General features: G+C 52.2%; 1 protein-coding gene across 7 annotated transcripts in view; it reads right to left on the bottom strand.

The window, feature by feature from the left end:
• The window catches only part of LOC123765800 (cysteine-rich motor neuron 1 protein), a 141731-nt gene extending 131579 nt beyond the window's left edge, over window positions 1-10152 (bottom strand). For 5 of the 7 annotated variants that reach the window (XM_045754560.2, XM_069337125.1, XM_069337128.1 and 2 more), the window contains exon 1: window positions 10055-10111. The gene's annotated coding sequence lies outside the window, so the exon portion shown is untranslated. Of the gene's footprint in view, window positions 1-10054 lie in introns of all 7 variants that reach the window. The other 2 variants (XM_045754558.2, XM_069337130.1) reach the window with 2 other exon arrangements.
• Between the last annotated feature and the right edge of the window lie 11831 nt (window positions 10153-21983).

Genomic DNA, 21983 nt, shown 5'->3' with positions numbered 1-21983 from the left:
AAGGGATAGGCTCCATAGGTCACCATCACCAAGGGATAGGCATCATAGGGCACCATCACCAAGGGATAGGCTCCATAGATCACCACCACCAAGGGATAGGCCCCATAGGTCACCACCACCAAGGGATAGGCTCCATAGGTCACCACGACCAAGGGATAGGCTCCATAGGTCACCACGACCAAGGGATAGGCTCCATAGGTCACCACGACCAAGGGATAGGCTCCATAGGTCACCACGACCAAGGGATAGGCTCCATAGGTCACCATCACCAAGGGATAGGCTCCATAGGTCACCACCACCAAGGGATAGACTCCATAGGTCACCACCACCAAGGGATAGGCCCCATAGATCACTACCACCAAGGGAAAGGCTCCATAGGTCACCACCACCAAGGGATAGGCCCCATAGATCACCACCACCAAGGGATAGGCCCCATAGATCACCACCACCAAGGGATAGGCCCCATAGATCACCACCACCAAGGGATAGGCTCCATAGGTCACCACCACCAAGGGATAGGCTCCATAGGTCACCACCACCAAGGGATAGGCTCCATAGGTCACCACCACCAAGGGATAGGCTCCATAGGTCACCACCACCAAGGGATAGGCTCCATAGGTCACCACCACCAAGGGATAGGCTCCATAGGTCACCACCACCAAGGGATAGGCTCCATAGGTCACCACCACCAAGGGATAGGCTCCATAGGTCACCACCACCAAGGGATAGGCTCCATAGGTCACCACCACCAAGGGATAGGCTCCATAGGGCACCATCACCAAGGGATAGGCTCCATAGGGCACCATCACCAAGGGATAGGCTCCATAGGGCACCATCACCAAGGGATAGGCTCCATAGGGCACCATCACCAAGGGATAGGCTCCATAGGGCACCATCACCAAGGGATAGGCTCCATAGGTCACCACCACCAAAGGATAGGCTCCATAGGGCACCATCACCAAGGGATAGGCTCCATAGGTCACCACCACCAAGGGATAGGCTCCATAGGTCACCACCACCAAGGGATAGGCTCCCCCCCCCCAGGCTCACGAGGTGGACCACAGACAACACAAACAGTGCCCTGTGGTGCCCCCTCCCAACACAAACAAACAGCTGATCCTAACAACACACACACACTAATTATCCCTCTCCTGACCTATAACAATTACCCCAAACTTACGCCTCTCGCATCATCATGCAACCCGTCAGCAGGCCAAGTCCATTCCCTCCAGCGGTCGACCCCACAGACGCAGTCATCAATTTTAACATGCTGTTCATTCAAAACGGGAATTTTCTCATGTATATGTTAATATAATAATATATTCGCATATTGTGCATATATAGGCATGGGTTAGGTTAGGTGTTTAGGTTCTGTTGGCGATTATTTGTATTTGTAGTACGTGGGTGAAGCATTTATAGCGTTGTGGTTCGAACAAAATTCGTCAGTGAAGCATTTGTTTAGTAAGTGTTCGGACGTTGTGAGTCGTGTGTAAGTAATTATCAAAAGAAGGCATCAAACGGGGAAGGCTGTATAGCACCACCAAATGTGCGGAATAATCAGAGGGCGCTAAATATCACCAAGGATGCCAATACGAGAACAGAAAAGCATAAGGCGAACGATATCAAAAGTATCCAAGTCACCGAGAATACTATTGAGGGACAGGTGACCGCGAGAGACGGTCGGAAAACAAGAGACACGCTTGTCCCGGCAGTCAGGACATTCAACAAGGATATGCACGACCGTAAGAGGGACAATGCAATTAGGACAATAAGGAGCAGGGCGGCGCTCCATCAAGTGACCATGGGTTAAGCGAGTATGGCCAATATGCAACCTCGCCAGAGCTGTTTCCCATCGCCGGTTACAGTGGCAGGAGGACGGCCACGAGGACACACAACTCCTAAGAGTACGTAGTTTGTTACCAGTAACAGACGACCAAGAAGCCTGCCAACGGGTAAGGATGGAGGAATGGTTAACTGGGTAAAAGTCGGAATAAGGAATACCATTACGAGAGATGGGACAAGAGCGGACAGCTTCCTTGGCGGCAGCATCCGCACGCTTATTTAAAGACACACCAATATGGCTGGGAACCCAACAAAACTCAACTGACAAAGATAATGTGAACAAGAAACAGCCAATGCTGGACCTCGACAACCACTGGATGAACCGGATTAAAGGACCCGAGGTGCAGAATAAAACCAGTGAAGAGCAGGGGTTTCATAAGCACAATCAGAGAACACTGTATAAACATCAGAGGTCCGCGGCTGTTCAACACCTTCCCGGCAAGCATAAGAAATATTGCCGGAACAACCGTGGACATCTTCAAGAGGAAACTAGATTTATTCCTCTATGGAGTGCAGAACCAACCGGGCTGTGGAGGGTATGTGGGCCTGCAGGCCGCTCCAAGCAACAACCTAGTGGGCCTGCGGGCCGCTCCAAGCAACAGCCTGGTGGACCAAACGCTGACAAGTCAAGCTTGGCCTCGGACCGGGCTTGAGGAGTAGAACAACTCCCAGAACCCCATCAACCAGGTATCAGCCATGAGGGCACTACGAGAGTCAATAACAACTACAAAGGAGGATTGACAACGAGAAAGCAGGAGACGAAGAGCATGGAGCATAGCATAAAGCTCCGCTGTGAAGATGCTAGTCTCCGGAGGTAAGCGACACATACAAGTGCAACCAGGAATAACAACAGAGTAGCCAACACCGTCCGCAGACTTAGACCCATCGGTGAGTCGCGAGTAAACCGTTTTTCGTTCATAAACAGGGGGTTTGGCGGGTGCATGGAATCACTTTTGGGTCTTTGGAGGACGGGCTGTTTACAGCGTTGTGGTTCGAACAAAAGTGGTCCGTGAAATTGAAATTGAAATAAGTTTATTGAGGTAAAATACACACAAAGGGATGAGGTAGCTCAAGCCATTCCCACCCCGTTTTTTTCGTGAAGCACCTATAGAAGGCGAAGAATGACGGGTAACCTGATAGTTACAAGTGGGTGATTGGTCATAACAAAGGAAATATTAATAGGGTATTAATATTAGCGAGACTGAAAGGTGACAAACGCAGTCTTACCCTAGTCTTATGTATGGACAATTACTCCAGTTACAGGCCTAAGAAATGACTACAAAAAGGCAAACAAGCCCATTCAACCACCAGTAATTAGGCCAAGTTGGAGAGCTTCAAGTGGGGGAGATTTTGTGTTACTCCAGCACGGCACACGGGCGGCCGAGGGCCCCCTCTCACACTACACGGGCGGCCGAGGGCCCCCTCTCACACTACACGGGCGGCCGAAGGCACCCCCTCACACCACACGGGCGGCCGAAGGCCCCCCCCTCACACCACACGGGCGGCCGAAGGCCCCCCCCCTCACACCACACGGGCGGCCGAAGGCCCCCCCTCACACCACACGGGCGGCCGAAGGCCCCCCTCACACCACACGGGCGGCCAAAGGCCCCCCTCACACCACACGGGCGGCCGAAGGCCCCCCCTCACACCACACGGGCGGCCGAAGGCCCCCCCTCACACCACACGGGCGGCCGAATGCCCCCCCCCTCACACCACACGGGCGGCCGAAGGCCCCCCCCTCACACCACACGGGCGGCCGAAGGCCCCCCCTCACACCACACGGGCGGCCGAAGGCCCCCCCTCACACCACACGGGCGGCCGAAGGCCCCCCCTCACACCACACGGGCGGCCGAAGGCCCCCCCTCACACCACACGGGCGGCCGAAGGCCCCCCCTCACACCACACGGGCGGCCGAAGGCCTCCCCTCACACCACACGGGCGGCCGAAGGCCCCCCCTCACACCACACGGGCGGCCGAGGGGCCCCCCTCACACCACACGGGAGGCCGAGGGCCCCCCCTCACACCACACGGGCGGCCGAAGGCCCCCCCCCCTCACACCACACGGGCGGCCGAGGGGCCCCCCTCACACCACACGGGCGGCCGAGGGCCCCCTCACACCACACGGGCTGCCGAAGGCCCCCCCTCACACCACACGGGCGGCCGAAGGCCCCCCCTCACACCACACGGGCGGCCGAAGGCCCCCCCCCCTCACACCACACGGGCGGCCGAGGGGCCCCCCTCACACCATACGGGCGGCCGAGGGCCCCCCTCACACCACACGGGCGGCCGAAGGCCCCCCCTCACACCACACGGGCGGCCGAAGGCCCCCCCTCACACCACACGGGCGGCCGAAGGCCCCCCCCCTCACACCACACGGGCGGCCAAAGGCCCCCCCCTCACACCACACGGGCGGCCGAAAGCCCCCCCCTCACACCACACGGGCGGCCGAAGGCCCCCCCTTCACACCACACGGGCGGCCGAAGGCCCCCCCTCACACCACACGGGCGGCCGAAGGCCCCCCACTCACACCACACGGGCGGCCGAAGGCCCCCCCTCACACCACACGGGCGGCCGAAGGCCCCCCCTCACACCACACGGGCGGCCGAAGGCCCCCCCTCACACCACACGGGCGGCCGAAGGCCCCCCCTCACACCACACGGGCGGCCGAAGGCCCCCCTCACACCACACGGGCGGCCGAAGGCCCCCCCTCACACCACACGGGCGGCCGAAGGCCCCCCCTCACACCACACGGGCGGCCGAAGGCCCCCCCTCACACCACACGGGCGGCCGAAGGCCCCCCCTCACACCACACGGGCGGCCGAAGGCCCCCCCTCACACCACACGGGCGGCCGAAGGCCCCCCCCCTCACACCACACGGGCGGCCGAAGGCCCCCCCCTCACACCACACGGGCGGCCGAAGGCCCCCCCTCACACCACACGGGCGGCCGAAGGCCCACCCTCACACCACACGGGCGGCCGAGGGGCCCCCCTCACACCACACAGGCGGCCGAGGGCCCCCCCTCACACCACACGGGCGGCCGAGGGCCCCCCCTCACACCACACGGGCGGCCGAGGGCCCCCCCTCACACCACACGGGCGGCCCCACAACCCTCCCCAGGTCACAACCACCACCACCCTCCCCAGGTCACAACCCCCACCACCACCCTCCCCAGGTCACAACCCCCACCACCACCCTCCCCAGGTCACAACCCTTCCCAGGTCACCACCCTCCCCAGGTCACAACCCCCACCAGGTCACAACCCCCACCACCCTCCCCAGGTCACAACCTCCACCACCCTCCCCAGATCACAACCCCCACCACCCTCCCAGGTCACAACCACCCCCACCCTCCCCAGGTCACAACCCTCCCCAGGTCACAACCCCCACCAGGTCACAACCCTCCCCAGGTCACAACCCCCACCAGGTCACAACCCTCCCCAGGTCACAACCCCCACCACCCTCCCCAGGTCACAACCCCCACCACCCTCCCCAGGTCACAACCACCACCACCCTCCCCAGGTCACAACCTCCACCACCCTCCCCAGGTCACAACAACCACCACCCTCCCCAGGTCACAACCACCACCACCACCCTCCCCAGATCACAACCACCCCCACCCTCCCCAGGTCACAACCACCACCACCCTCCCCAGGTCACAACCACCACAACCCTCCCCAGGTCACAACCACCACAACCCTCTCCAGGTCACAACCACCACCACCCTCCCCAGGTCACAACCACCCCCACCCTCCCCAGGTCACAACCACCACCACCCTCCCCAGGTCACAACCCTCTCCAGGTAACAACCACCACCACCCTCCCCAGGTCACAACCACCCCCACCCTCCCCAGGTCACAACCACCACCACCCTCCCCAGGTCACAACCACCACCCTCCCCAGGTCACAACCACCCCCACCCTCCCCAGGTCACAACCCCCATAACCCTCCCCAGGTCACAACAACCACCACCCTCCCCAGGTCACAACCCCCACCACCCTCCCCAGGTCACAACAACCACCACCCTCCCCAGGTCACAACAACCACCACCCTCCCCAGGTCACAACCACCACCACCCTCCCCAGGTCACAACCCCCACCACCACCCTCCCCAGGTCACAACCCCCACCACCCTCCCCAGGTCACAACCACCACCACCCTCCCCAGGTCACAACCACCACCACCCTCCCCAGGTCACAACCACCACCACCCTCCCCAGGTCACAACCCCCACAACCCTCCCCAGGTCACAACCACCACCACCCTCCCCAGGTCACAACCCCCACAACCCTCCCCAGGTCACAACCACCACCACCCTCCCCAGGTCACAACCCCCACAACCCTCCCCAGGTCACAACCACCACCACCCTTACCAGGTCACAACCCCCACAACCCTCCCCAGGTCACAACCACCCCCACCCTCCCCAGGTCACAACCCCCACCACCCTCCCCAGGTCACAACCCCCACAACCCTCCCCAGGTCACAACCCCCACAACCCTCCCCAGGTCACAACAACCACCACCCTCCCCAGGTCACAACAACCACCACCCTCCCCAGGTCACAACCACCACCACCCTCCCCAGGTCACAACCCCCACCACCACCCTCCCCAGGTCACAACCCCCACAACCCTCCCCAGGTCACAACAACCACCACCCTCCCCAGGTCACAACCTCCACCACCCTCCCCAGGTCACAACCATCACCCTCCCCAGGTCACAACCCCCCACCACCCTCCCCAGGTCACAACCCCCACCACCCTCCCCAGGACACAACCCCCACCACCCTCCCCAGGTCACAACCCCCCAACACCCTCCCCAGGTCACAACCCCCACCACCCTCCCCAGGTCACAACCCCCCACCACCCTCACCAGGTCACAACCACCACCACCCTCCCCAGGTCACAACCACCACCCTCCCCAGGTCACAACCACCACCACCCTCCCCAGGTCACCACCCTCCCCAGGTCACAACCACCACCCTCCCCAGGTCACAACCACCACCACCCTCCCCAGGTCACCACCCTTCCCAGGTCACAACCCCCACAACCCTCCCCAGGTCACAACAACCATCCCCAGGTCACAACCCCCACCACCACCCTCCCCAGGTCACAACCCCCACCACCACCCTCCCCAGGTCACAACCCCCACCATCCCCAGGTCACAACCCCCACAACCCTCCCCAGGTCACAACCACCACCACCCTCCCCAGGTCACAACCACTCCCACCCTCCCCAGGTCACAACCCCCACCACCCTCCCCAGGTCACAACCCCCACCCTCCCCAGGTCACAACCCCCACCACCCTCCCCAGGTCACAACCCCCACCACCCTCCCCAGGTCACAACCCCCACCACCCTCCCCAGGTCACAACCCCCACCACCCTCCCCAGGTCACAACCCCCACCACCCTCCCCAGGTCACAACCCCCACCACCCTCCCCAGGTCACAACCCCCACCACCACCCTCCCCAGGTCACAACCCCCACCACCCTCCCCAGGTCACAACCCCCACCACCACCCTCCCCAGGTCACAACCCCCACCACCACCCTCCCCAGGTCACAACCACCATCACCACCCTCCCCAGGTCACAACCCCACCATCCCCAGGTCACAACCCCCACAACCCTCCCCAGGTCACAACCACCACCACACTCCCCAGGTCACCACCCTCCCCAGGTCACAACCACTCCCACCCTCCCCAGGTCACAACCCCCACAACCCTCCCCAGGTCACAACCACACCACCCTCCCCAGGTCACAACCACCACCACCACCCTCCCCAGGTCACAACCCCCACAACCCTCCCCAGGTCACAACCCCCACAACCCTCCACAGGTCACAACCACCACCACCCTCCCCAGGTCACAACCACCACCACCCTCCCCAGGTCACAACCCCCACCTCCCTCCCCAGGTCACAACCCCCACCACCCTCCCCAGGTCACAACCCCCACAACCCTCCCCAGGTCACAACCCCCACCACCACCCTCCCCAGGTCACAACCCCCACCACCCTCCCCAGGTCACAACCACCACCACCCTCCCCAGGGCACAACCACCCCCAGGTCACAACCACCACCACCCTCCCCAGGTCACAACCACCACCCTACCAAGGTTTCCGTAGCGGGCGGCGTGACGGGCCAAAGCTTCAGTAAACATTAGGTCTTTCCTGCTGTATTGTGGGCCACTATCACCGCCCCGGGCGCCGCCGGCCCTGCCCCCAGACCCCCTCCTCCCCTGAGGGGCGGGCAGCGACCGGCACGGAGAGGAGCAGGAGGAGGAGAGAGAGAGAGAGACACAGAGAGAGACAGAGACGGAGAGAGACAAAGAGACAGAGAGAGAGGTGGAAGCTACCATTGAACAGGAAAATCGGTAAAATCGAGGTTGGAGGGGAAGAGCCCCCCCCCTAATTATTTAAGCTCGTATAATAAAGTATTTGAACACAATATAATACAATTAAACCTCCAAACTCGTGAGCGGAATCCCTCTGAATCTAGCAACGAAACTCCCTAAATCTAGCAACGGAACCCTCTGAATCTAGCAACGGAACCCTCTAAATCTAGCAACGGAACCCTCTAAATCTAGCAACGGAACCCTCTAAATCTAGCAACGGAACCCTCTAAATCTAGCAACGGAACCCTCTAAATCTAGCAACGGAATCCTCTAAATCTAGCAACGAAACTCTCTAAATCTAGCAACGGAACCCCCCTACATATAGCAACGGAACCCTCTAAATCTAGCAACGGAACCCTCTAAATCTAGCAACGGAACCCTCTAAATCTAGCAACGGAACCCCTTACATATAGCAACGGAACCCCCTAAATCTAGCAACGGAACCCCCTAAATCTAGCAACGGAACCCTCTAAATCTAGCAACGGAACCCTCTAAATCTAGCAACGGAACCCTCTAAATCTAGCAACGGAACCCTCTAAATCTAGCAACGGAACCCTCTAAATCTAGCAACGGAACCCCTTACATATAGCAACGGAACCCCCTAAATCTAGCAACGGAACCCTCTAAATCTAGCAACGGAACCCCTTACATATAGCAACGGAACCCCCTAAATCTAGCAACGGAACCCCCTAAATCTAGCAACGGAACCCCTTACATCTAGCAACGGAACCCCCTAAATCTAGCAACGGAACCCCTTACATATAGCAACGGAACCCCTTACATATAGCAACGGAACCCCTTACATATAGCAACGGAACCCCTTACATATAGCAAAGGAACCCCTTACATATAGCAACGGAACCCCTTACATATAGCAACGGAACCCCTTACATATAGCAACGGAACCCCTTACATATAGCAACGGAACCCCTTACATATAGCAACGGAACCCCTTACATATAGCAACGGAACCCCTTACATATAGCAACGGAACCCCTTACATATAGCAACGGAACCCTTTACATATAGCAACGGAACCCTTTACATATAGCAACGGAACCCTTTACATATAGCAACGGAACCCTTTACATATAGCAACGGAACCCTTTACATATAGCAACGGAACCCTTTACATATAGCAACGGAACCCTTTACATATAGCAACGGAACCCTTTACATATAGCAACGGAACCCCTTACATATAGAAACGGAACCCCCTAAATCTAGCAACGGAACCCCTTACATATAGCAACGGAACCCCCTAAATTTGGCAACGGAACCCCCTAAATTTGGCAAATGAGCCTGTAGACTCGGTAATTAAACCGGTAAACCCAGTAACGGAGCCCGTAAACCCAGTAACAGAGCCCGTAAACCCAGTAACAGAGCCCGTAAACCCAGTAATGGAGCCCGTTAGCCCAGTAACGGAGCCCGTAAACCCAGTAACGGAGCCCGTAAACCCAGTAACGGAGCCCGTAAACCCAGTAACGGAGCCCCTAAACCCAGTAACGGAGCCCCTAAACCCAGTAACGGAGCCCCTAAACCCAGTAACGGAGCCCCTGAACCCAGTAACGGAGCCCGTGTAAACCACAGTAGACCAACATGGAGCGGCTCCATGGCAGCGGAAGCCACGAAGGAAATCTAGTGACACTGAAAAAGACAAGTTTACACCAGTAAACTGCTAGTAATTCCTGTCCCTTCTCCTGCTGGGATACTCGGCGGACTGCCCTCCACACCTGCAGCCAGCCAGCCAGCAGGTGGCAGCAGCAGCTCACCACCAACCACAACAACAGTGTTGATCCGATACACCAGACACACACACACACACACACCGCCTAGCGGACGGGTGACGGGACGCGTCTCACCTCACTCACTGCTCACACCTTACTGACGCTCTCCACCTTCCTCGTCCTTCTCCTGCTGCCCGGCCCGGCCGTCTAGGGGAGGTGGCGGGGGAGGACCCATCATGGAGGGGAGAATTGTGGGGGGATATTGTGGGGTGGGGAGTGGGCGGGGAGGGGAAATGGTGTACTGGGGATGTCTTTGGGGGTGATGGGGAGGTGGGGGTGAGGGTGGGGTGGTGTGGGGGTGTTGCATGGGCAGCGGGTGGTGGTGGTGGTGGTGGTGGGAGGGGAGGGAATGTTGGTTGCACCAGATTCAACAAATTCTCCCGTGTTGGTAGTGGTGGTGGGGGGCATTTATTGTTGTTATAATGCTGTATCTGTGTACTGTTGCTGGTGCTGCTCTTGCTCCTGCTGCTGGTACTGTTGCTGTTGTTGATGCTACTGTTGCTGCTGCTACTGCTATTGCTGCTGCTGGTACTGTTACTGTCGCTGCTGCTGCTACTGTTGCTGTTGCTACTACTGTTGTTGCTGCTGCTATTACTGTTCCTTCTGCTACTGTTGCTGTTGTTGCTGCTGCTACTACTGTTGCTGCTGCTTCTACTGTTGCTGCTGCTTCTACTGTTGCTGCTGCTACAGTCGCTGCTGCTGCTGCTACTACTACTGTTGCTGCTGCTACGGTTGCTGCTACTGTTGCTGCTGCTGTCGCTGCTGCTTCCACTGTTGCTACTGCTGCTGCTACTGTTGTTGCTACTGTCGCTGCTGCTACTGTTGCTGCTGCTACTACTGTTGCTGCTACTACTGTTGCTGCTGCTGCTACTGTAACTGTTGTTGCTGCTGCTACTACTGTTCCTTCTGCTGCTGCTGCTACTGCTGCTACAATCCCAGGTGAGGTATTTAGACAGAACGTTTTGTGCCAGAGATAGGGGGAACAGATTAAGGGTTTGTTATCCGGGAGCTGGAATTGGAGATATTGTTGGAAACATGAAAGATATTATGATGGGAAATGGGAACAAACCCATTATTTGTATTAGTGCAGGGGGTAATGATGTTGGGCGAGTTAGGAGTGAGGAACTGATAAAGAAATTTAACAAAGTCATAGAATTAGTTAGGAGCAAGGGAGGAATCCCGATCATATGTGGCATTCTTCCAAGAAAGAGCGTTGGGAATGAATGGTTGTCGAGGGCACTTGGTGTCAATTGCCGGCTGGAAATATATTGCAAATCTAATGCAATATCTTTCATAGACAACTGGGAACACTTCTATGGAAGAAATGAAATGTATGCTCGTGATGGGGTGCATCTATCCAGGGCTGGGGTTGTTGTTGTTGCGAACTCGTTGGAACCAGTGGTTAGAGGTGTTTGTTTGGGTTTAAGCTGTTAGCAGATAGTGGTATGGGAATTGATTTGGAGGAAGGAGATAATAAAAATATGTGTTCGTGGGAGAAACAAATTGGCAAAATGATCAGAGAAAGAGAAGGCCCTCAAAATAACAATTCACTTAGGGTATATTACACTAACAGTAGAAGTCTAAGAAATAAAATAAACGAGTTAAATGCTCTTGTCTGTACAGAAAAAATAGATATTATTGCACTTACCGAAACGTGGATGAATGTAGAAAATAGAGAACTATTAGCTGAATATCAAATAAATGGATTTAAACAATTTCACACAGATAGATATATTAGACGATGAGGGGGAGTAGCCATATATGTTAGGGACAATTTGAAATGTAGTCTCAAAGAAGGAATCAAAACTGAGCCACACACAGAAACTATTTGGATAGAATTAAACGAAAAAGCAAATAATATTATAATAGGAGTTATATATAGGCCACCAAATTTAGACAGAATGGAAGCAAAGCATCTATGGGATGACATATCTAGAGCATCTAGATCTAACAGTATTTATGTCATGGGTGACTTTAATTTTAGTGGAATAAATTGGGTGAACAAAACAGGGAATAATGAAGCAGAAGATTTTCTAAAATTAATTGACGATTGCTTTCTTACGCAACACATTAAGGAACCAGCGCGGGAAAATAATATTTTAGATTTAGTGTTAACTAACAGGGAAACACAAATTAAAGACATAGAAATAGGGAGTGAACTAGGGAACAGTGATCTTAAAGAAATCAGATTTAGCATAGAATGGAATAGATCTGTAGGAGAAAATTCTGTTAAAGTGCCTGATAGCTGATTTCAATAGCCTAAGAATTTTTTTGGGTCAAATAAATTGGAAAGTCTTGGGGGATGGGGTGTGGGCTAGACATGAACCCAGCGACAGGTGACGTAAAAGGGGATTTCGATGTGGATTCAAAATATAACCTATTTAAAACTACTCTAAGCAAAGCCCAGGAACGTAGTATACCATATAAATTGAATAGATCGAATACTAATGATCCAAAGTGGATAACAAAGGATCTGAAGAACCTTATAGGTCAAAAGAGAGCTTGGTACAAAAGGATTAAGAATGGGGAAGCCAGTTTAGAACAGGAATTCATACAACTGGTTAGAAATGTTAAAAAAAAAGAGATAAGGAAAGCAAAAAGAAACTATGAAGTTCGCATAGCACTGCAAGCGAAGACAAATCTTAAAGTTTTTTTTCAGTTATATCGAACTAAGACTAGGGAAAGGATAGGTCCATTAAAAACTGAGACAAGTAAAATAACGGATAATGACGAGATGAGTAGTATTTTTAATATTTTATATCTTTATTTACTAAAGAGGAACTTAACAATATGCCTTCAGCCGAACAAGTCTATGTGGGTGGGGACGAGGACAGGTTGACTAGTTTAGCAGTTACCAGGGAGGATGTAATTAAACAATTAGAAAAACTAAAACCAAACAAATCCCCAGGGCCGGATGAAGTGTTTGCCTGGGTGCTTAAAGAATGCAAGGGGAAGCTTTGCGACCCACTGTCTACCATATTTAATAAATCAATAGAGTCAGGCAGAGTGCCAGAGTCATGGAAGGTAGCTAATGTGGTACCAATTTTTAAGAAAGGAGATAGATCACTTGCGTCAAACTATCGGCCAATTAGCCTAACGTCTATTGTGGGAAAGTTACTTGAATCGATAATTGCAAATACAATTCGTCTTCATCTTGAAAAACATAAATTAATAAATGAGTCCCAACATGGTTTTATAAATGGCCGTTCATGTTTAACAAATTTGCTAACTTTTTATTCCAGCATAGTTGAGGCAGTTGATAGTGGTAAGGATTGTGATGTGTACCTTGACTTTAGCAAAGCTTTTGATACAGTGCCACATGAAAGACTGATTAAAAAATAGAAGCTCATGGTATTGGGGGTGCTATATTAACTTGGATTAGGGCATGGCTATTCCAAAGGAAACAGAGTTAGTATAAATGGGGTTAAGTCAGAGTGGGATAATGTTGTTAGTGGAGTACCTCAGGGCTCTGTCCTGGGACCTTTGTTGTTTATAATATATATAAATGATTTAGATTCAGGTTTGAGTAGCAACATTTGCAAATTTGCCGATGATACAAAAATCGGGAGGGAAATTAACACGGAAGAAGACTTACTATCACTTCAAGTTGATCTAAATAGGGTTTTGAAATGGTCAAAAGATTGGCAGATGCAGTTTAATGCTGATAAATGTAAAGTTCTGAGGCTAGGTAATGATGATAGAGTTACAAGATACGAGCTAGATGGTGTTGAGATTGCGAAGTCGGATTGCGAAAGGGATCTGGGAGTTATGATAAGTAAGAATTTAAAACCAAAGGATCAATGCCTGAATGTTCGTAATAAGGCAAATAGGACACTGGGATTTATTAATCGAAAAGTTAGTAACAAGACACCTGGTGTGGTTCTTAATCTTGCTCTAGTTAGGCCCCATTTAGATTATGCAGTTCAGTTTTGGTCGCCGTACTATAGAATGGATATAAATTCACTTGAACGTGTCCAGCGTAGGATGACTAAGTTAATTCCCCAAATTAGAAATCTTTCATATGAAGAAAGATTAACAAAGCTTAAATTGCATTCACTGGAAAGGCGAAGAGTTAGGGGCGACATGATAGAGGTTTACAGGTGGGTGAATGGACATAATGCTGCTGCTACTGATGCCCAGCACCCAGCACACAATGTCTAGCACCCAGGAGCTAGAGGTAAGTAGCTGACTCCCAGGAAGGCGCCGGCAGCTGTGAGGTAGGTGCCCTGAGGCGGAATGTGAGAGGTGAGAGAGGGGGGGGGGAGGGAGGGAGGGAGTGGGGAGAGAAGTCTCTCAGCATATGTCGCAGTCTTGTTTAGTCAGTGTGTGCGCGCGCGCGCGAGAGAGAGAGAGAGAGAGAGAGAGAGAGAGAGAGAGAGAGAGAGAGAGAGAGAGAGAGAGAGAGAGAGAGAGAGAGAGAGAGAGAGAGAGAGAGAGAGAGAGAGAGAGAGAGAGAGAGAGAGAGAGAGAGAGAGAGAGAGAGAGAGAGAGAGAGAGAGAGACTGCTGATCTCTCGCTAAACCTCTGCACTAAGTGGCATCAGTCACTGGATGAGTCCAAGATCAGCTGTGTTGTTGCTCTAGACACAGCAGGAGCCTGTGGTCGGGTCTGGCACTCTGGATTACTAGTGAAGCTTCAAGCACTAGGCATCTCAGGCTCCATCTTAGTGTTAATAAAAGACCACCTTCAAGAACGGACTCTAAGGGCAGTCCTCAATGGTATAGAATCTGTAAGCCACTAAACTGGTGGCAGCGTTCCACAGGGTAGTGTGCTTGGCCCTCTGCTGTGGAATGTTTATTGCAACGATCTACTTCATCTCATTCCTGAAGCTCAAGCCTATGCTGATGACTTCACTCTGACCTTCACATACAGCAAGGAAGAAATGCCAACTGCTACAAGAATCATCAATCACAAACTTTCAGCAATTTCTACCTCGGGGCAGGAGATGGCAGGTCACATTTGTGGCCGAGAAGACACAAGCGATGATGATAACTGGACTGTACTTGGCGAATCAGACACGCTTGCAAATCGGTGACAAAACCCTCGAGTTCACAGATGAAATTGACATCTTGGGAATAAAGTTCGACTCTTCAATGACAACGAAGAGCCACGTGCTCAACCTAGCCCAAACGGCAGCCAGGACACTTACAGCTCCACGGCGCATCTCACACCTTGACAGCAAGGGCTGCACAGCCTTATATGAAGCACAAGTTCGCTCTCGTCTAGAGTATGCACCCCTCTCCTGGATCGCCTGCCCCCCCCCCCCCCCCATCATTCATCAGACTGTTGGACACAGTGAGAGAGACGGGCAAGAAGGCTTATCTCTAGTCTTGACCAAGTCTGGTGGGAACGGTCTGAACATCAGAGCCTGCAACACCGTCGGGACGTTGGTGGACTTACTGTTATGTACAAGGCCAACATCCTCAAAGTTCCGCACCTGGCCCAACTCCGTAGACAACCAGTAGTTGCCACCCGTAGCGCTAGGCTCTCAACCTTCAACAGTCTCATGCTGGAAGTGCCTTTCTCAAGAACATCACTCCATCAGCGATCATTCACTCCGAGGCTGACTGGCATCTGGAACTGGTTCACTCAACAGGTTGATACACGGAAGATCAGGTCAACTGATCACATGAAGGCTCTGGCACACTGTTGGCTACAGGCTCATCCTCTTCCTTATATGATTGTTACCTAATGTTGTTAATTAATAAAGTTTATTCCTACTGATGCATATAATCAGAAATAAATGGGTCTCTAGGAGTAGGTTTCAACTGAGGTGAGGTAGAATTACAGGTCTTGCTTGCTGTTTCACCAGGTTCCTTATATGATAGTGTCAGAGTACATTCTCATGAAATAAATGTGTCTCTAGGCTATTCCTTCCTTCCCGTCCCATCCCAAATCCTTATCCTGACCCCTTCCAAGTGCTATATAGTCGTAATGGCTTGGCGCTTTCTCCAGATAGTTCCCTTCCCTCTAGGAGCAGGCTTCAGATGAGCTGAGGTTGGATAACAGCTCTTGCTTGCAGTTTCACTAGGTATGTCATTTGCAGCCCGTCCTCGAAAAATAGGAAGGTAAATGTAACAGCCCGATAAGTGTTATTATATACTATGTATGACAGTCAGGAATTGTACTTATTTACACTTAGTATCAAATCGTAGTCAAATATATTGTGAATATTTGAGTTTACCTGAAAAGCTGAATAGAAAACCACGACCTCACCTAACCGTCTTAGTTTTTGAAGATAAGTATTTTATTGCTTCTTAATTCCAATTATACCTTAACCTGTAGCTATATTGATATTACAGTTTTATAAAACAAATAAAACAAAACTAAAATACATCAGTAAATTGTAAAGTAACTCAGGATGTTTTCAAATTTTGTATAAAATCTCTATTGTTTAATAAAACTGAAAAAGAAATTCTTGATATTTAAAACTTGTGTATAATCAATTAAATTTAAGTAGTTAACTAAAATTTTGAGTGTTTTAAGAAAAACAAGGAAATTAAATGGGGAGGAAAATGTAACAGCCCCGGGAGGAAAATGTAACAGCCCCATAAGTGCAATTATGTACTAAGTATGACAGTCAAGAAATGTACTTATTACACCCAGTATTAAAATGTACTGTCAATTCGGAAGATGGGTTGACAGCCCCAGTGAACCCTAGTCTTAGTTTAAAGGAGAGAGCAAGAAGCTCGTAGCATTGTCTGACCCCGTGGACCGCCATCACCCAGTAACAGAGAACTACGCAATACATCTCTGCTTCCTCCACCGATAACACTTAACACAAATAAATATTAAATATACCAGAGGCTTCAAGGTCAGCTTGGTGTGGCAAGAATCTTATCGAGGTGATAATGTGGCCGTGACTAACCAACCCTTCAAGAAGGCTATATCTTATCTCCGTGTCTGTGACCATGCAATGGCGAGATGGCGGCAAATGCTTCAAGGATTAATATCAAATCTCTACTCCGAAAAAAAAATGCTTTACCCTTCAAATGCGATAAAATCAGGACCCGGCCAGCGACAAAAATGACAGGGGGCGTTAATTAGCAGCGCGGGAGGATGTAATTGAATAAAAATGGTTGATCAATTGGCAATGAATGGTAAGGTGATCCCTTAACTCGAGGGTATCCTGGGGAAAAAAAAGTTGTCTGGCAAGCGTCAGCTGTTCGTTTTGGCGCGCAAGTCTTTGTTTATGTGCGCGCGCAGGTCCCTCTCCGTTATAATCATCGTTATCTACTTCCTCCCTCGGTTCCCTCCCCCCCCCCCATCCACTTTCTCTCACTTTCCCCCCACATCCACATCTCCCTTCACAAACTCTCAACCCAAAAACACATTTCCCAATCCTAGAAACCCCAGCTCACTTTCCCACCCATAAAACACCCCTTCTCTCCCCCCTCCCACATAATAAACCCCCTTTCTCCACCCCCCTTCCTATCACTTCTTCTCTCCACCCCTCCCCCTCTTCTCACTTTTTCTCTCCACCCCTCCCCCTCACCCCTTCGGGACCAACCCTACAGAGGTGCCAAATGATGTTCCCGGATATGTGAGTATACCCCCTCCGTCCCCCCCCCCACACACACACACTCACAGATGCTCACTTCTGACATTAATAAACCTTAATCCTTCAAGGTCCTACTCGAACTCCTTCCCTCGAGGGATATCTTCTCTTTATCAAAGGATCTTCGCATCTCTTTATTCTATAAATATATTTTGGGATTTTTTTTTCCGTTTTGCTAATGACAATTTATTTTGCTTGTCAGTGTTTGGGTATTTGTCAGTCTGTCTGTACGTCTGTGTCTGGCTGTGTTTCTGGGTCTGTGTTTCTCTCTGTCTGTTTTTCTGTGTCAAATTGTCAATAGAGCGTTTGAACCTATTATTGTCAGACCGACACCAATAGGGTCTCGAAGTATAATTAGTTTCGTTCTCAACTCACACTCGTGGACCCCGGGTTCAATTTCCGGACGGTGCAGAAATGATTGGGCACGGTTCGTTTAACCTGATGCCTCTGTTCACCTAGCATTCAATAGGTACCCCGGAGTTGGTCAACTGTTGTGGGGTTACACATCCTTGTTTGGGAGTCAGTAGTTTCGACCCTCGAGGGACCTGATAGTACATATTATTAATGGTAAATAGATATACAGTCTTCCTGTCCCCGACAACGGGAATTATGAAGATGAAGATGCAGGATTGTTAATGTTATAATTGAAGGCTTATTAGGGTTCCGTTCTACCGAGGTTAGGTTCATAATATTAAGAGTAGATGCTCCTTTGTTCTATAAGTACTGTAAGGGATACATGACATCTATACTGGTGAGGGTCTTGTGTTTACAATTAAGTCGCGCGAACTTGCAATACGTTTCCATTCTGCCAGGAACTTAACAGTTAACTTGACATGTCGGGAGCTTAGTTCAGAACATAAATACAGCTAGATAAGACCATCAGGGCAAATAGGGGGGGGTTACCTCTGACAAGCCGCCGGCTCCCTGTCCTCGTCGAAGACCACTAATAAAAAAAAGGCGCGTTAGTTCCTCCAATAAACTACTGGCGAACCTTTCATTAGTATTACTCTTGTAGTAACGAGTGTAATGGTGGCACCCGGTGATTCTCTTTGGAAATGAGATCATAAGCATTTATACTGGTTAGGTTAGGTTAGGTTAGGTTAGGTTAGGACCAGGACACCCTCAACTGGGACTCCTGGTTCAACCTTGACGCCGAGCGGACGTCTGGACGCCTAGTCCGCCTGGAAACCGCCGGATCACGTCCTGGTTTGCGATTTGGGTTTGATACTGCCGTCTGGCCTTCCTCGTCAACGGTCCAGTTTGTACGACGCCGGGCGCCCATATCCTAGCCTTGGGGGGTCTCGGGATTGTTGATAGATGATTTTTTTGACGCGTTCTGGCTGGTTCTCCCAGCGGGGTGACGGTGTCCGGCGCCTGCTTGGCCGAGAGTTGGTGGGCTTCAGGTGGGTCCTCAGCCGTGGTGGGCTCCTGGTGTGCCCTCAGCCGTGGTGGGCTCCTGGTGTGCCCTCAGCCGTGGTGGGCTCCTGGTGTGCCCTCAGCCGTGGTGGGCTCCTGGTGTGCCCTCAGCCGTGGTGGGCTCCTGGTGTGCCCTCAGCCGTGGTGGGCTCCTGGTGTGCCCTCAGCCGTGGTGGGCTCCTGGTGTGCCCTCAGCCGTGGTGGGCTCCTGGTGTGCCCTCAGCCGTGGTGGGCTCCTGGTGTGCCCTCAGCCGTGGTGGGCTCCTGGTGTGCCCTCAGCCGTGGTGGGCTCCTGGTGTGCCCTCAGCCGTGGTGGGCTCCTGGTGTGCCCTCAGCCGTGGTGGGCGGCCGGCTTCTGCCCTGCCGGAGGACACTGGTTGACTTTTGCATTTTCTTGGTGGCCGAGATTTTCGTTTCGGTGATTGGCGTCACTCGTTTCGCGACTATGCTTGGCGGTTCACCTTTCCAGGCTTCGCCATTTACCCTACACGGGTACACCGGGGCGCAACCGATCCCGTGAGCGTCGTTGCTCCTAAATTAACAACAACATCACCCTCAACTGTTAATATTGTTCAGAATGTATAAGGAAACATAGTTAAGAGCACCAGAGTGTAACCCTGGAACAGTGGTATCCGGCAGGGGAGGTTTACAATGGTCGCTAGTGTCACACAGCCAGAGTGTACCCCTACAGTGGTATCCGGCAGGGGAGGTTTACAATGGTCGCTAGTGTCACACAGCCAGAGTGTACCCCTACAGTGGTATCCGGCAGGGGAGGTTTACAATGGTCGCTAGTGTCACACAGCCAGAGTGTACCCCTACAGTGGTATCCGGCAGGGGAGGTTTACAATGGTCGCTAGTGTCACACAGCCAGAGTGTACCCCTACAGTGGTATCCGGCAGTGGAGGTTTACAATGGTCGCTAGTGTCACACAGCCAGAGTGTAACCCTGGAACAGTGGTATCCGGCAGGGGAGGTTTACAATGGTCGCTAGTGTCACACAGCCAGTGTACCCCTACAGTGGTATCCGGCATGGGAGGTTTACAATGGTCGCTGGTGCTACACAGCCAGAGTGTACCCCTACAGTGGTATCCGGCAGGGGAGGTTTACAATGGTCGCTGGTGTTACACAGCCAGAGTGTACCCCTACAGTGGTATCCGGCAGGGGAGGTTTACAATGGTCGCTGGTGTTACATAGCCAGAGTGTACCCCTACAGTGGTACAGTGGTATCCAGTAGGGGAGGTTTACAATAGTACCCCTACAGTGGTACAGTGGTATCCGTCATGGGAGGTTTACAATGGTCGCTGGTGTCACACAGCCAGAGTGTACCCCTACAGTGGTATCCGGCAGGGGAGGTTTACAATGGTCGCTGGTGTTACATAGCCAGAGTGTACCCCTACAGTGGTACAGTGGTATCCGGCAGGAGAGGTTTACAATGGTCGCTGGTGTTACACAGCCAGAGTGTACCCCTACAGTGGTATCCGGCAGGAGAGGTTTACAATGGTCGCTGGTGCTACACAGCCAGAGTGTACCCCTACAGTGGTATCCGGCAGGAGAGGTTTACAATGGTCGCTGGTGCTACACAGCCAGATGGTGGTATTAATTAGTGTTGCCAGCTGAGACATAGACTGTACCATAGTCCGTTTGTTTGTGTCTCGCGCCTACTTCATCTGTTTATTTGTCTGAGAATAAACTTAGCGCCAACGGATATCGCAATTGCGGCGTCTGTTTGTTTGTTCAAGGTAGGTCGTTGTTCGTTACCGTTGCTGGTTTCCGTTGTTCATTACAGTTGTTCGTTACCGTTGCTGGTTTCCGTTGTTCATTACAGTTGTTCGTTACCGTTGCTGGTTTCCGTTGTTCATTACAGTTGTTCGTTACCGTTGCTGGTTTCCGTTGTTCATTACAGTTGTTCGTTACCGTTGCTGGTTTCCGTTGTTCATTACAGTTGTTCGTTACCGTTGCTGGTTTCCGTTGTTCATTACAGTTGTTCGTTACCGTTGCTGGTTTCCGTTGTTCATTATAGTTGTTCGTTACCGTTGCTGATTTCCGTTGTTCATTACAGTTGTTCGTTACCGTTGCTGGTTTCCGTTGTTCATTACAGTTGTTCGTTACCGTTGCTGGTTTCCGTTGTTCGCTACCGTTGCTGGTTACCCCTGTTCGTTACCGTTGCTGATTACCCCTGTTCGCTACCGTTGCTGGTTACCTGTTCGTTACCGTTGCTGGATTTCCCTGTTCGTTACCGTTGCTGGTTACCGTTGCTGGTTACCGTTGTTCGTTACCGTTGCTGGTTACCGTTGTTCGTTACCGTTGCTGGTTACCGTTGTTTGTTACCGTTGCTGGTTACCGTTGTTCGTTACCGTTGCTGGTTACCGTTGTTCGTTACGGTTATTTGCTCTGATAGTGGTGAAGTGACTAATGTTTCAATCATATTTTGACCTGCGTACATTTGTGTGATGATGGAGGGAGGGAGGGTAGGAGGGAGGGAGGGTAGGAGGGAGGGAGGGAGGAGGGAGGGAGAGGAGGGAGGGAGACCATCACAAGAGGAGGGAGGGAAGACAGGACAGGTCAACACTCTGCTACAAACCAGCCCATACAACATTGCATAAACCCGCAGCTAACACACTGCTGTAACCGACGGCGGCCACTTTGTCCTCTCACAGGACAAGTCAAGAGTTCTGGACTGCCTAAGGTAAACTGCCCTCCTCTGCGCAATTGCCTCCTTACGTCACCTCTGTGAACATAAAACGTCATTAGCTAGACAGACAGCATACTGGGTGGCCTTAGGATAACACCCATCCACTGAGAAACTGAAATTGTAATTGTAGTCGCAACTTTGATGGCGTTGACCTCGATACGCCGCCCACCAGAGGTCATCCTCATCGACTTCACCTTCTAACTGAGGCAGGAGACCGGAGCCTTTCACCAATGCCTCGCACCACCAACAGATGGCGTTGTCTGAGTTGCACCAAATACCGGGGAGTTGGAGTACAGGTCCATAGAT

The sequence above is a fragment of the Procambarus clarkii genome, chromosome 37, assembly GCF_040958095.1.
Source record: "Procambarus clarkii isolate CNS0578487 chromosome 37, FALCON_Pclarkii_2.0, whole genome shotgun sequence".
Lineage (NCBI taxonomy): Eukaryota > Metazoa > Arthropoda > Malacostraca > Decapoda > Cambaridae > Procambarus > Procambarus clarkii.
The sequence above is the reverse complement of the archived record's forward strand: the minus strand, read 5'-3'. Positions and strand labels throughout refer to the sequence as shown.